General features: G+C 41.7%; 1 protein-coding gene across 3 annotated transcripts in view; it reads right to left on the bottom strand.

Moving 5' to 3' along the window:
- Positions 1 to 6,489, bottom strand: part of KANSL1 (KAT8 regulatory NSL complex subunit 1) — a 168,152-nt gene extending 161,663 nt beyond the window's left edge. Inside the window, exons 1-2 of one of the 3 annotated variants that reach the window (XM_029211538.1) lie at positions 6,456 to 6,489; positions 4,720 to 4,858 (exon numbers count right to left, since the gene is read on the bottom strand). The gene's annotated coding sequence lies outside the window, so the exon portion shown is untranslated. Of the gene's footprint in view, positions 1 to 4,719; positions 4,859 to 5,915; positions 5,938 to 6,455 lie in introns of those variants that run through there. The other 2 variants (XM_029211541.1, XM_029211539.1) reach the window with 2 other exon arrangements.
- Positions 6,490 to 14,999: the final 8,510 nt, after the last annotated feature.

Genomic DNA, 14,999 nt, shown 5'->3' on the forward strand with positions numbered 1-14,999 from the left:
GACAAATGAGATAAACAAGGTCCTACTGTATAGCACAGGGAACGATAGTCAATATCTTGTAATAAACAATAATGCAAAAGCATCTGAAAAAGTGATTCAGGGGCTTCCCTGGTGGCGCAGTGGTTGGTAGTCCGCCTGCCGATGCAGGGGATGCGGGTTCGTGCCCCGGTCCGGGAGGATCCCACGTGCCGCGGAGCGGCTGGGCCCGTGAGCCGTGGCCACTGGGCCTACGCGTCCGGAGCCTGTGCTCCACAATGGGAGAGGCCGCAACAGTGAGAGGCCCGCGTACCGCAAAAAAAAAAAAAGAAAAAGAAAAGTGATTCAGTTATATATCACTTTGCTGTACACCAGAAACTAACACAACATTGTAAATCAACTATACTTCAATAAAAATTAATTAAAAAAATTAAAAAGACAAATGTATGAGACACCTAAAGAAATAATCTACTTCTTTAAATCATGTGACCAATTTGCACCAAAATTTTCATTTCCTATGTGTAGGTGTTGACGGTCTGCTACCCATGATGAGTGACATCAGTCTACAGGGCTGACGAGGCTAATGGATGTTGTCATGGGTTGAATTTTGTCCCCCACGAAGAAGATATTTTGTACTCCTAACCCCTAGTGCCTCAGAATGTGACCTTAGTTGGAGAAAGTCTTTACAGAGGTAATCAAGTTAAAATGAGCTCATTAGGATGGGACCTAATCCTGTATGACTGCTGTCCTTTTAAAAAGGAGAATTTTTGAACAAAAAAGACACATACACAGAGAGAACTCTGTGTACAGACTGGAGTTATGCTGCCACAAGCCAAGGACCTACCAGATGCTAGAGGAGAGACCTGGAAGAGATCCTGCCCCAGCACCTTCAGATGGAGCATGCCCCTGCCCTCAGACTTCTAGCCTCCAAAACTGAGAGACGATACATTTCTGTTGTTTAAGCCACTTAGTTTGTGGAACTTTGTTATGGCAGCCCTAGCAAACAGATGTCATGAAGAAAATTAGCAGCTTGTGTTTACCGAGCACATACCAAGTGTTATTCTAAGCATTTCGCATCAACAAACTCATTTAGTCCTTACAAAATCTACCCTAGGATCTAGGTACTACAATTATACACTTTCCACAGATGAGGACACCAAGCCTCTAAAAGGATGAGACACTTGCGCAACATCAGGCAGAGCCCCCCACTATGACCACTAGCTATAATAATTACTAAACATATAATTATGTTTAGTAATTATTTTAATAACAGTAGTAATTCACTAAGCCAAATTGCAGATATAATATACACAAAGATCCTCTGAAGTAAATGTTAATTTCATTTCCAGTACAAAGGAGGACCCTGAACCTCCGAGAGATTTTAAAATTTCTTAAAATTGCCCCACATCACATAACCAAGAATGTGATAGTGTATCTAACTGCCAACTGGAGGGAATAAACAATGAAAATCTTTTTTTTACTAACACTTTAAGAGCAAGTGAAAGTTTTTAATGCCTGACCTTGCAATTCAATACTAGAAATATAAACCTATAAATTTGAAATTCTTCAAGATCCCAGGAGAAAATGTGCCCTAGATTACAGTACCCTTTGTATATGCATCCCTTCAACCACTGTTCAAGAGCTATCTGCCCTCTCATTTGTGGCCCCTTGACATTTCTCTGACTTCCAGACACAGAAGAAGAAAAGATGTAAGGACTGAAAGTTTTTAAAAATTTTTTTATATTTTTTGATTTTGATACAAACATCGGAAAGTTTGAAAAAAATACAATACAGCGATAAGTCTCCTTCCCACCCTGTCCTCTACCTGCCCAGTTTCTAGACTTAACAGGTAACTGATGTCACCATTTTCTTGTTTATTCTTCTGAAGTGTTTTTTTATGCATACACAACAAGCCAAATTTTCTTTTCTCCCTTCTTTTTTTTCGAAAAACACAAAGGGTAACATATCATACACACTTTGCATCTTGCTTTTATCGCCTAACCATTTATCTTTGAGATCTTTCCATATCCTATTGAATCATATTTTAATTATGTCCTTTTGTTTGTCAAGAATACTTTTTACTTGCTTTCATCATAGTTCAGTCTAGCACACAAGGCACTAGCACACAGGCAACCAGCAGTCCCTGAGAGCTACCTGAGACAACTGATGGTGGCACCATATCACACACCAAAGACCTTGTATCTCTTCTCTCCATCTCATCTTCACTTTGATCTTTTCTCCAACTCGCCCAATTCTCCTCCTCCTCCTCCCTGTTCTTCCCCCATCTCACACATACCCTAACCCCGACAACTGTACATAAAAACACCAAACATCACTGATAATGCTTAGTCATGGCTAGCAATAAAAAAGCTGCAGACCCCTGATATAGAGAAAGGGGTAAATAACTCCATGGGAACTAATTAACAAGAGTGCCTTAGGGACTTCCCTGCTGGTCCAGTGGATAAGACTCCTCACTCCCAACGCAGGGGGCCCAGGTTCGATCCCTGGTCAGGGAAATAGATCCTGCATGCATGCCGCAACTAAGAGTCCGAGGGCCACAACTAGGACCCGGCGCAACCGAAATAAATAATTTTTTCTTTTTTTCTTTTTTTTAAAAAGAGTGCCTTAAATTGAGGAGTTTTTGTTTGGAGTTATTTTTCCTTTGTTATTTATGTTTCTTTTTGTACTTTGATTCTTGAAAAGGGTGAGTACTGGCACTATTTTCTATAAGCCTGGGAAAAGAAATAAGCACATACTGAGGTCTAACGTTTAAGTAATGCCTTATAGAACTAGAGTTCATTCTGAAATAAGATAATCAGAAACGAAGTGTAAGAACTATAGAAAATAAATATTTTGGCTCCAAAGTATACATTTTAATTAGCCTTTTTTTATTTAAAAATAAGCAGTTGCAATCTGAAAACACATCTCAGAAACATTTTAAAGGTATTCACAAATGAAAAAGAGAAAAAGGTTCCCTCTCTCTTATTTTCCATCCTGCAAATTCAATGCTATCCTTTTCCCATCCCCCCCAAAAAAGTGCCTTTTTCCCCTGCCCAGATCAAACACTACAGTTTTTAAGGTTTTTTTTTAAGTCATAAGAGGAGGAAAATGTTAGCAAATAAAAAATTTGTTTAGACTCAGAAGAGGTCTTCCATTGATCAAAGGGTGAAATTAAGGCAGTTACATAACTAAATTCTTAAGTAGTTAACAGGTGGTAACACACAGTATGGAGTACTGACTTCACTCTGTATTCCTGTCATTCCAGAGGGCTTTGGTGCAACTTCAAGGGTTAGTGTAGAACTTGCCCAGGTTCAGAGATTTAGAGGTAAAATGTCATATATAGATATATAGATATCTATATCTATATAGATATATAGATCTTAAAAAGCAGCCTTCTATGTATCTAATCCATTAGTTAAAACTGTAAAATGAAAATCTAATATATTGATCCCCAGTTCCTTGGGTTTCTACGGAACTAGAACCTGTGGATATCCCCTTGCCTGCTTCCTAAAGACAACAAATGCCGCCAGGTCGTGGCACTAAACACTCAATACCAAAGAGAAATATTCTTGTACAAGGTCCTCCAGTTCCTACAGGTTCAGGACTTCTGGCTGGGTTTCCCTCCAACTCTACAGGGAGACTGCCTAGAAAAACTGTGTTTCTCTGGCTTCCTTTATACTAATATAAGCACTCCTCATCCAACAATAGCAGCTGGAACACAAATGAAGATGAGAACTCAGTCTACATTTACCTAAAGATTTCCCACAATCCAAATATTTAGTTTACACAGACTGCATTAATATCTGATTTATTCACTGCATTAATTTGGAATTCCACAGGACAGATTACCAGACAACAATCTTAACTGCACTAGTGTTTAGCTCTGAAGGAAGCAACCTGTGCCACCCCAGGAAGCTGGTGGGGGGCTTCCATCACTCCTTATCCTTCCCCATCCTTCCTCCCATTTTCCTCCCTACGTGTATCTGAAGCTTTGTCCTCTGCTTAGTCCTAACGGAGACATATATGTACAAGAACTTGAAGTAGCCAAGAGACTGGAGAACCACCACATCACTGAGAGCTTTTTCATGTAAAGATCATCTGCCCACACTGCCCCCAAAGAGGTGCATCTTGTGAGATGAAACATGGCACAGAGTGCTACCTGTTGAGAAAAATGGTGTCAATTCGCATGCAAACGACCAGGGAATAGCAGGAGAACTCTCCAACAGAGATATACACATAAACTAACAGGTCCTAGAATGTTCTAACATACTAAATGAAGTTTCAGAGTAAATAAATGGCTAGTGACACATGTTTTGTAACACATGAATCAGCTACAGATTTGCAAGAGTGGGACACACCCCAGCACCTATGACACTAAAGTACCTGTTTGAAAGTGGACCTGGCTGTCTGAAATACCAATCCATCCTACTGAGATTGGAACAGAATTTTACAACTATGTGGGTTGTCGTAATTTAAAGTTAAAAAATAAACACATCATTTTCATGGAAATTAATTTGAGAACTTCATTAATATTTTAACACCAATAATTAAGAACAGTAGCAACACAAAGTAAGAAGTAACTAATCAGTCCTAGGAAGCAAACACAACAGTTTTTTTGAGGGGAAAGCAATGTCGGGTAAGAGGGTTGAAGAACTGCAAATTCAAGAACTAGAAAATCCTCAATGGTAAAGAAAAAGAAATAACATGAGGCCTTTAATTAAAAAAAAACAAAACACATCTTACCTTAAGAAGCATCCAAATAGCATTCATAGTGTCAGGAATAGTTCAGACAATACTCAGAAATGAGCAGGAAGGTAGTCTTAGTAATCCCCCAGTCACCAAGTACAAGCAGGTAAGAAAATCTTTTGTTTCAAGAAGGTATCTGAAAGAGAGGACTTTCATTTAGACTAAAAATAAGAATAAGCAAATTAAAATGAATAAACAAATAGTTTAAGCTATCTGGACAGAGATTTGAAGTACTGTTTGCCTCACCATCTTAAAAAGATGTAGAAAATACCATCCCCTTTGGAAAAGGACAAATGTGTGTGGTATAGGTATCTCCATATGTATGTAGAAATATATTTTTCCATAAAATTGGATTAAATGTATAACACATATTTTAGGTAATATAAAATTGCTTATCAAATAATTAGAAAGCCAAAACCATTTTTCCCAGATAGAAAAATGATTATCCAGGGTACTTCATAAACACTATTAAAAAATGATTTGTTAACTGATCACCTAAAAAAGCCCCTTGCCACGTTTAGTTTTATTTAATAAATTAAAACCTCTCTGATCATTTCGATTGTCCTAAATTTTCTTGAGTTTAAGTTGCAGAGCCCATTCTACATGAAAAGTAAAATCCATTCTTGACTAAAGTGCTACAAACAAAAGACTCTTCTTTCCTAGAGATCTTTAAAAGCAAACCAAACAACTTAATTTTGAGGATGGGAGGGAGGCAAGTTTGTCTGGAGGTAGGAGGATGGATTAAATGACCTCTTGTAGGATCCTTGCCCACGTCCTAGGCCTGAATGAAAATTCCAGCTTAACCAGTTACTGCTTCGCTTAAAATGGAGGCTTGCCCGAGTAGGGACAAAAATAACAGCACCCACCTCTGTAAAATAAATTTCAAAAAATTCGAAGAATATACAGTACCCTCATTTTTAAGAAAAATTAAAAATAAAAACCTCTGGAGTGGATTTGTTCTTTCTATGCGTTTGTCACTTCGGCTTCGAAGACTTGGCATCACTTTCCTTACCGCTCGTCGGATTTTTTTTGGGGGGGGGTAAGGTAGGGGGGAATTTGACTCTTGACCCAAGTCTCGGGAGGGCTTAAGAGCCCCTCCATGATCCCCACCGCAAAAGCCAAGGGGCGATGAGAAAGGGGAGAGCCCGAGTTCTCACCCCTCCCCCCACCCTGGACCCCAGTCCCAAACCTACCCCCTTTCCCACAGTGGGGCGACTCCTTCTGCCCCAAACCCATTGTTAGGGAGGGGGCGAAAAGGAGAGTGGGCTCATGGCAGGGGCGCCTACGGCCGTTGCCCCGGCTCGCTTCAGGAGGGGGCGGCCCGAGGGATGCAGCTTCCCTTCCTCTCCGCTCGGTCCGTCCCACCTCGGCTCGGCCTGGCGCCCCGGGCTCTGCTCGGCGCCCCCGGCCCCGGGCCCGGCCCAGCCCGCCCCCAGAGCAACAGGGCCCCAGCCCCTCTGCCCGCAACCTGGGGCCCAGGCCTGCGGGTGGGCGCGGGGCGGGGGTCCCTGTGCCCCACACACGCGTCCCCGCTCCCCCAGCCCAGCCGCTTCCAGGGCCCTCGGCGGCGCCCGCTCCCCGGGCCCGTCGGCCCCCCGCCTCCTGGCCGGGCCGCCCCCCCCGGGTTCCCGCGGTCGGGGCCTCCTACCCTTCTCCACCATCACCCCTACCGACTCGCGCCCCCACCCCTCGGGCACCAGTGCCAACGGCGGCTCCCCCGGCCCCGGACCTACCTGCACGGCTCAACCAAGCCTAGAAGTGGGGGCGGGGAATCTTCCGCCCTCCTATGTCTCTCATTGGCCCTTCCGGGGAACATCGGGAGCGCCATTGGCTGGTGGAGGATGTCCGTCAGAGCGGTGGGGCGGGACAGAAGCGGAGAGGGATGCTGGTGCCTCGGCGTCTCTGTCTCTGGGTATCTCTCTGTCTCTGTCTCGGCTCTTGGAGATGAGAGACATTTGGATGAGAGGACTGGAAAGGGGCCTCAGGTGGAAGGAACAGAAATAGGAATCCTGGCAGAGCTTCCCACCAGTCTGCCACTCCGAACCCCCTACCTAAGTCCCCTTGAGATCCTCTTACCCATCACCCCCAACCCCGGCCCCTCACCCTTGTAGGTTCTTCATCCAGGAAGCGATGTGATGAAAACTCGAGGGCGGAAGGCCACAGAGGGAGATTTTATATAGGTATATAAAATATACACATACAAATACTTATATATAAAGTCAACCAGATATAAGGTCACTAGGGCCTGGAGAGGGAAGGGCACACATCTCACAGGCAAGGAAGGACTTGAGATATAGCCAAAATAAGAAAGAATCAAAAATTACTCTAAGAGCTGAAAACAGGAGGGGAGCTGAGGCGACCAGGTGGGAGGAAGACTTACATTTCACTGTATATCCTTTTGTATCTTTTGATTTTAGTACCATTCACAAAGATTCCCATTTTTTGAATTTAATTAGCTTAAATTTTAAAATAATTATAAGGTTGCAAAACCAGGGGGACAGATAAGATGGTCGTCCAGGCAAAGTGGGACAACATGCAGATTTAGAGAGGAATTTTAGTTTTTAATATGTTCAGTTCCAGATACCGGTAGTAAATCAAGTAGAGGTGTCCCAGAGGCAAGTGGAGTTAGGAACCTTGGGAGAGGGCGGACTACTGGAGGTTTGGAATTCTCCACCTAAATACGGTGATCAGTGACATGCTAAAGGATAAACTCCCCCATAGAAATGGAAAAAGACACCCACAGTAAGGTCAGGAGCGTGAAAAGAAACAGAAAGAGGGTCAGTGAGACAAGAAGAACAGAATAGTGAAAAGGTATGAAAGTTAAGGGAGGAAGGGTCTCTGGAAAAATAAAATAATAAAACTATGAGAACCTCACAGGTCTTACGACTCACTTCAGGGACCCTCTAAGGCTCATTCAATAAGAATGAAAACTTGCTGTACACCTGAAACTAACACAACATTGTAAATCAACTATACTTCAGTTTTTAAAAAGCTTTTTAATAAAAAACAAAAAGAATGAAAGCCAAGAGAATACTCAAAAAGCAGAGTTCTTAACTTTTTTATACATGCACCCTTCTCAGAAGGTTTTTAAATGCATGACAAATATACACAGAAATTCAAAGGAAACCAATTACATTAAAATACAATTTTCAAGATATTTTTTAAAGTGTAACATAGCAATATATGTGCTTTGTATTAAATCTATTAAATAATAAGATCTAGTGGCAGGCCTAATGACCACCATAATTTTGAGGTGGTAAATGAATAAAAATAATATTTCAAGATATCCACAACTGTCATATAATAGGAAAATACCTGTGATTTCTATTGGTGACAAGATCACAGGTACTGCTAATACTACTTGGTTTGTTATCTCCATTCATAATTGAAGGAAATACTAATATCCTGTTTTTAATTTTCTGTTAGACTTTTGCAAAAATACAGGCATATTACCTTTTCCTGATCCAAGTTCGTGGATTTCCTAATCTATGGACCCCAGGTTAAGAAATCTTATCGGAAAGAAATCATTCTTCCCCTACCACATAGGGATGTGACCCTGCTTCCCCCACCCCCATCTCTGTCTCTCTCTTACCCTTCCCTACTTGCTCCAAGCACCCTCTGGTTCCCAGTCCTGCCTGCAGATGTCTGACGGCTCTGTGACACTAAGAACAGGGGTGATGAATGAGGGTTGGAGGAAAGATATATATACACCTTATCTGTCTTCAAAGAAAAAAGAGAAAGCTCTGAGGTGTATTGCAGATCCGAAAAGTTGGGGAAGAGGAGCCCGGGATGGGGTATCATTCACTACCAAGAGAGAAAACAAATTATAAAAAGAAAACATCTTTATCAGTTAAGAAAGAATCTTTTCTCTGAGTTTATTAATATTGCTCAAATCAGCCCTAGAGAACGTCTGCAATTCAGTATCTTATTTCATAAATCTGTAAAATTGGGCAAAAAATAGTAACTGCCTCCTAGGGGTTTTGGGAGGATTAAATTAGTTAGTACATATAATGGATTTAAAATAGTGCCTGACACAGGCTAAACACTCAGTTTTTAACTATCTTTATTATTACATTTGGCATGCTGCTTTCCAGCGCATTCCATGAAAATTTCTGGTAAGATTGTTCGTACTAATGGCATATATAGTAGCAAACTGAGTGCTGTGAGGGTTAGCTCAGAACTCTTGCTTTTCATTTAAATGCTTCAAAATTAGAATACTCCATTTTTTCCAGGTACATTTTCATTCCTCTAGGCGGGGAATAACATCAGTGTCTCTTTAAAGGGATTGTAAACTTGGAAAAAAATGTCTGGCTACTCATATTACAAAGGGCTAATTTCCATAATGCTGTATATAAAGACCTCCTACAAATCAATAAATAAAGCCCAGCAATCCTTGTACACTGCTGGTGGGAGTGTAAACTGGTACAGCCACTTTGGAAACGACTTTGATATAATCCAGTAAAAGTTAAGATATACATACTCTATCAGAGCAGTCCCACTACTACATATATATTATTAGGGAATGCAGAATGTCAAGTGTCAGGATGACTGTACAAGAATATTCATAGCAGTGTTGTTCCTCAGTGACCCAGAAAGGAAACATCCCAAATGTCTACCAAGCATAAATGGTTAAATTGTGATGTATTTGTACAGTGAAAATTAATAAATGATGGTTATATTCAACAACATGAATAACTTTTTGCAAAGGTAATATTGAACACAAAAGAAAGCAAGATACAAAAAAATATATATCTAGTATTATTCCATTTATATAGAGTTTAAAAGCAGGCAAAAGTAAACTATATTCTTTAGGGATGCGTAGTTAGGAGGTAAAATAAGGAAAAAGAAGGAAATGAACACAATAAAAGTCAGGAGAGGGCTTCCCTGGTGGCGCAGTGGTTGAGAGTCCGCCTGCCGATGCAGGGGACACGGGTTCGTGCCCCGATCTGGGAAGATCCCACATGCCGTGAAGCGGCTGGGCCCGTGAGTCATGGCCGCTGAGCCTGAGCGTCCGGAGCCTGTGCCCCGCAACGGGAGAGGCCACAACAGTGAGAGGCCCGCGTACCGCAAAAAAAAAAAAAAAAAAAAAAGTCAGGAGAGCCCGTCGGGGGCAGAAGGAGTTTAGTTTGATTGGGAGTAGGGGTTGTTCTTAGGGGCTGGCAGTGTTCTACTTTTGATCAAGTGACGGGTATGCAAGTATTTGCTCTATAACTGTTTATTAAAATGTATCCCAAAACGTATATATTTTTTCTGTATGTATGTTATATTTCACAAAGAAAATATTTTTTTTAAAAATCTCTGTAGAAAATAATGGACAAAAGATACGACAGAAATTTCACATAAAAGGAAAATAAGAATGGTTCTTAAACAAATGAAAAGATGCTAAACTTTACTAAAAGACGTGCATTTAAAACTCCACTGAGGGAATTCCCTGGCGGTCCAGTGGTTAGGACTCCGTGATTTCACTGCCGAGGGTGAGGGTTCGATCCCTGATCAGGAAAATAAGATCACGTGAGGCGTGACCAAGAAAACCCAAAAACAAAAAAAACCCCACTGAGATACTAACAGGTCATGAAGATAACGCTTGCTAACACATTGTGTTGGCAATGGAGAGGGGAATAGCCATTTTTTGCATCACTGGTGAAAATATAAGTTGTTCCAACATCTATGGAGGGCAATTAGGTAATAGCCATGAAAATTATAAATGCAAATAACCTTTAATTCAGCAATTCCATCCCTAGGGATTTATTCATTCATTCCCCAAATATTTATTTAGCACCAACTATGTGGCAGGCACTGTTTTATGCTCTAGAATTTATCTTATATATTCTACGAAAAGTCTGGGAACATGGGGCTGTATATTATTATCATAGAGTTACTCACAAGAAAGAACGCTTGAATCTCAACCAGAGAATACAATTAAGATTATATCAGGTTTCCCTGGTGGTGCAGTGGTTGAGAGTCCGCCTGCCGATGCAGGGGACACGGGTTCGTGCCCCGGTCTGGGAAGATCCCACATGCCGCGGAGCGGCTAGGTCCGTGAGCCATGGCCGCTGAGCCTGCGCGTCCGGAGCCTGTGCTCCGCAACGGGAGAGGCCACAACAGTGAGAGGCCCGCGTAACACACACACACAAAAAAAAGATTATATCAGAGCACATTAAATAAAATGAAAAAAGTATAATAAATGTTTCCCTACTTACAAATCTTTCGATAATCTGTGTATACACGGCTATTGGTTTGTTTTTGAAACACTGTATAGAGAATAAAATTTAAATGCACTTCATTACAGGAGTGGTTAAATAAATTATGATTTGCATCCTGCTCTGTCACCAGGGCTGTCTTCATGGGCATGTGAGCTGTGCAGTCACACAGGGTCCCACACTCAGAAGGGCCTCATGATTTGCTGTTGCCTCTTGAAGCAGAGGAGCTATGAACAAATTGGGTGTCACCATTCCTTGTCACCTCATTCGTAAATAGCATCTGTGATGTTCCATGAGCACAGAATTCTGGTAGACTCGTGATACGTGGGAAATTCAGACAATTTGTACAAGGTAAGTGTGTTACATGTATGACTGAATAAGCATTGAGAGGCCATGCTTTCCTTTTGAGCTAGAACTTGCTCTGAAACCAGAAAGAAGACAGTTTTCTAAGAAACATGGAAGACCAAGGAGCCGTATCGTATCATTTCTTACTTGCGTTACTTCTCCATGTTAGCCAATCACTTATGCTGAAAATGATGACAGAGAAGGAAGAGGCGACAAGGCAACCCAGAGTTCCTTTCCCTTTCAGTCCTTCCTTGCTTATCAGGAAGCTGAAAGTAAAGTGTTGCTGGAATGTGCACATATCAAGAAGTGAAATCAAAACATTTGAGTTCATTTATCCAGAGTTCCCATTGTTCTGGTAAGAATAAAATAGACTTGTGTGAGTACAAGTTACAAAATACAAATTGTCCAATTTCAGTGATTCAACTTAGGAGTTAAATGCTCTTTAAAACTGGCATTGCACAATATGAAGAAGGATGGTAAATTTCATAATAACGATTTAAATTTAAAAATTTTCTTTACTTAGATGACATTGAATAGCAAATAAAAAGCACCATGGTGAGACAAGTTAGAGACCATGAAAGAATGGAAAAAGCTTTATATTTTAGTGCCTTTAATGGTACTTTCCCCCTGCTTTTTGAATAAGGGACCCACATTTTCACTTTGCACTGAGCCCCTCAAATTAGATAGCTTGTCCTGTTCGTCACTTACGAATTTTGTGACATTGGGCAAGTTATTTAAACACTCACCTCTGCAAAGTGGGAAGAACAATCATACCTATCTAATAGTATTGTTGAGAGGATTAAATATGCTAATAAGTAAAACTCTTAAAGTTTAGCTATTTTATATTTAATATTATTATCATTATAGCTGTGTTGCTATTATCAAATAGACAATAGAAGAGTATCCAGTCTTAAAAAAGAAAGAGGAAGTCTTTCCTTTACTACATGTACTGCTAGAGAGTGATCTCCAAAATAAATTAAGTGAAAAAACAAAAAAAGGTGTCAAACAATGTTTTTGACATGCTTCCATTTGTGTAAGGAAGGAGAGAAAAAAAAACTGTCTTACATATGTACTTGCATACACTTAAAACATGTTTCTGGGAGAGGTCACAATTAAATAATACTGGTTGCTTTCAGGGAGGGGAACCAAGCAGCTGGAAGATGAAGTGAGAGGGGAATATTTCTCTCTTCAAACTTTTGAACCATGTCGAAGTATCACTTATCAAAAAATAAATTAAACATTTTAAACATCTTCTATATTTTATTTTACACAGAAGCCTAAATAAATAACTGTTTGCTAAAATATTTCTTTAAAATTAAAAATGGGGGCTTCTGGGCTTCCCTGGTGGCGCAGTGGTTGAGAGTCCACCTGCCGATGCAGGGAACACGGGTTCGTGCCCCGGTCTGGGAAGATCCCACATGCCGCGGAGCGGCTAGGCCCGTGAGCCATGGCCGCTGAGCCTACGCGTCCGGAGCCTGTGCCCCGCAACGGGAGAGGCCACAACAGTGAGAGGCCTGCGTACCGCAAATAAATAAATAAATAAATAAATAAAATAAAATGGGGGCTTCCCTGGTGGCGCAGTGGTTAAGAATTCTCCTGCCAATGCAGGGGACACGGGTTCAAGCCCTGGTCCAGGAAGATCCCACATGCCGCGGAGCAACAAAGCCCGTGAGCCACAACTACTGAGCCTGCGCTCTAGAGCCCGTGAGCCACAACTACCGAGCCCACGTGCCACAAGTACTGAAGCCCGAGTGCCTAGAGCCCGTGCTCCGCAACAAGAGAAGCCACCGCAATGAGAAGCCCACGCACCGCAATGAAGAGTAGCCCCCACTCGCCGCAACTAGAGAAAGCCCGCGCGCAGCAACGAAGGCCCAACACAGCCAAAAATAAATATAAATAAAGTAAGTAAATTGAAATATATACATTTTAAAAAAATTTTAAAGGGGTAAGATCAATTATAAGCTATTTTTTTCTCAGTCAGACACAAAGGCGTCTGATGTGACATTCCAAAGTAAGGACCGTAAATACAGTATCTAAAGTAAACTTGTACTTTTCATCCTTGTTTGTCCATACTTAGAACCCTGTGTGACACTTTACAGAGAAACTAGAGAAAATCTTGGTGATTACACAGGCGAGGTTAAGGAGCTTGTGCTAGTCCCAGATGGGCTTGGTTGGTGATAGATGGGGGTGCTTTCCACTTACCAGGTGCTGTACTGGAGGGGCAGCAGTGAAGAGGAAAACCAAATTTCATTTTCACCAAGTAATTACGATACACTGTGATGAGAGTTAGGGTAATGGAGGTTCCTGTGACCATGGGTGCACATATTAGGGGGACAAGCAAATTCTGTCCCTCAGTTTTATTTCTCCAACAACTGCATTGAGATCTTATAATAACAACTCATGTGTTCTAGTCAAAGATGATACACCAAACCATTATCCAAAAGCCATGTTCCTTAAGTCTGGGTGATCCGTTCACCCGCACCTATGGGCCTCATTGTGCACAATTGATCTGTGAAGATCAGGGGTGGGGATGTAATTTGGGGCCATGTGACTCATGAACAGGAAGTACCAATAACAGTGGTTTCACCATGTAGGATCTTAGGCAAATATTTAATGACTTGATTTCTCAGTTTTCTCAAAATAATACCTAGCTCCTAGGGTTGTTGTCAGTATTAACACAGGTACAGCCTTGCACAGAGTAGATGCTCAGTATAAGTGTTCTCATGCTATTGTTGTTACTGTTCAGTCCTTAGGACTCTGGCCTTCTGGTTTAAAATATGAGAAGAGATGAGATCCTGAGTTGTATGCACTGCTCTCACATCCATTCACTTGTGTTGATTTTCCTTCACAACATCACATGTTTACCACTTCCTTTCCTTCCCACTGTCATCAGCTTAGTTAAGAGATCACTGGACAGTGATATTCAGTAGGACTGGAGTAAAATGCGAGTAGGTATATGTTGACTCTATTTATTCCTAAGTAACAGCACACGACACTGGGCTCTCCCTCACGAACCCCGGTAGCTGGTTGCTGACTGCTGTTAGCAATTAGGTTTCTGTACATCTAAATCTCTATAGTCATTAAGAAAATAGTTATTGAGCACCTGCCAAGGTGCTAAAGATGCAATGATGATTAAGATGGTGTCCCTGCCTTCAAAGTTTACATGGAAGTGGGGAAGACAGACAAAAACAGGCAAAAGCCTTACAATGGAATAAATGCTGAGATAGAGGGAAGCATGGGCGTGAGGTGGGCAAGCAGGGAACACAGGGAACAGCATGTGCAAAGCCCAGAAGGTGAGAGACAGCAACCACTTTCCAGAAACTGATAGTTCAGTATGGCTGAAGCATGGCGTTCAAGAAAGAAAATTAATTAATCTGGAATAGTGGTCTCAAACTTCAGTGTGCATTGAAACCACCCTTGTTAAAAGAGCATCCTGGGCTCCATCCCTGGAGACTCTGATTTAGTGGGTAGGAGTGAGTTCTACTGACCAGAGTGGCCAGTCTGAGGGCCGCGTTCTGAGAACCACTGATCTAGAGAATATGAGGGGTAGGATCAACCTGCAGAGGGCCTTGAATATTATGCTGAGACATGTATGCTTCACACTTGGGGGCATGGAGAACTTTTTTTTTTTTTTTTTGTGGTACGCGGGCCTCTCAGTGTTGTGGCCTCTCCCGTTGCGGAGCACAGGCTCCGGACGTGCAGGATCAGCGGCCATGGCTCACGGGCCCAGCT

This window comes from Monodon monoceros, unplaced genomic scaffold, assembly GCF_005190385.1.
Source record: "Monodon monoceros isolate NGI ecotype Baffin Bay Population unplaced genomic scaffold, NGI_Narwhal_1 Super_Scaffold_9, whole genome shotgun sequence".
Classification (NCBI taxonomy): Eukaryota; Metazoa; Chordata; class Mammalia; order Artiodactyla; family Monodontidae; genus Monodon; species Monodon monoceros.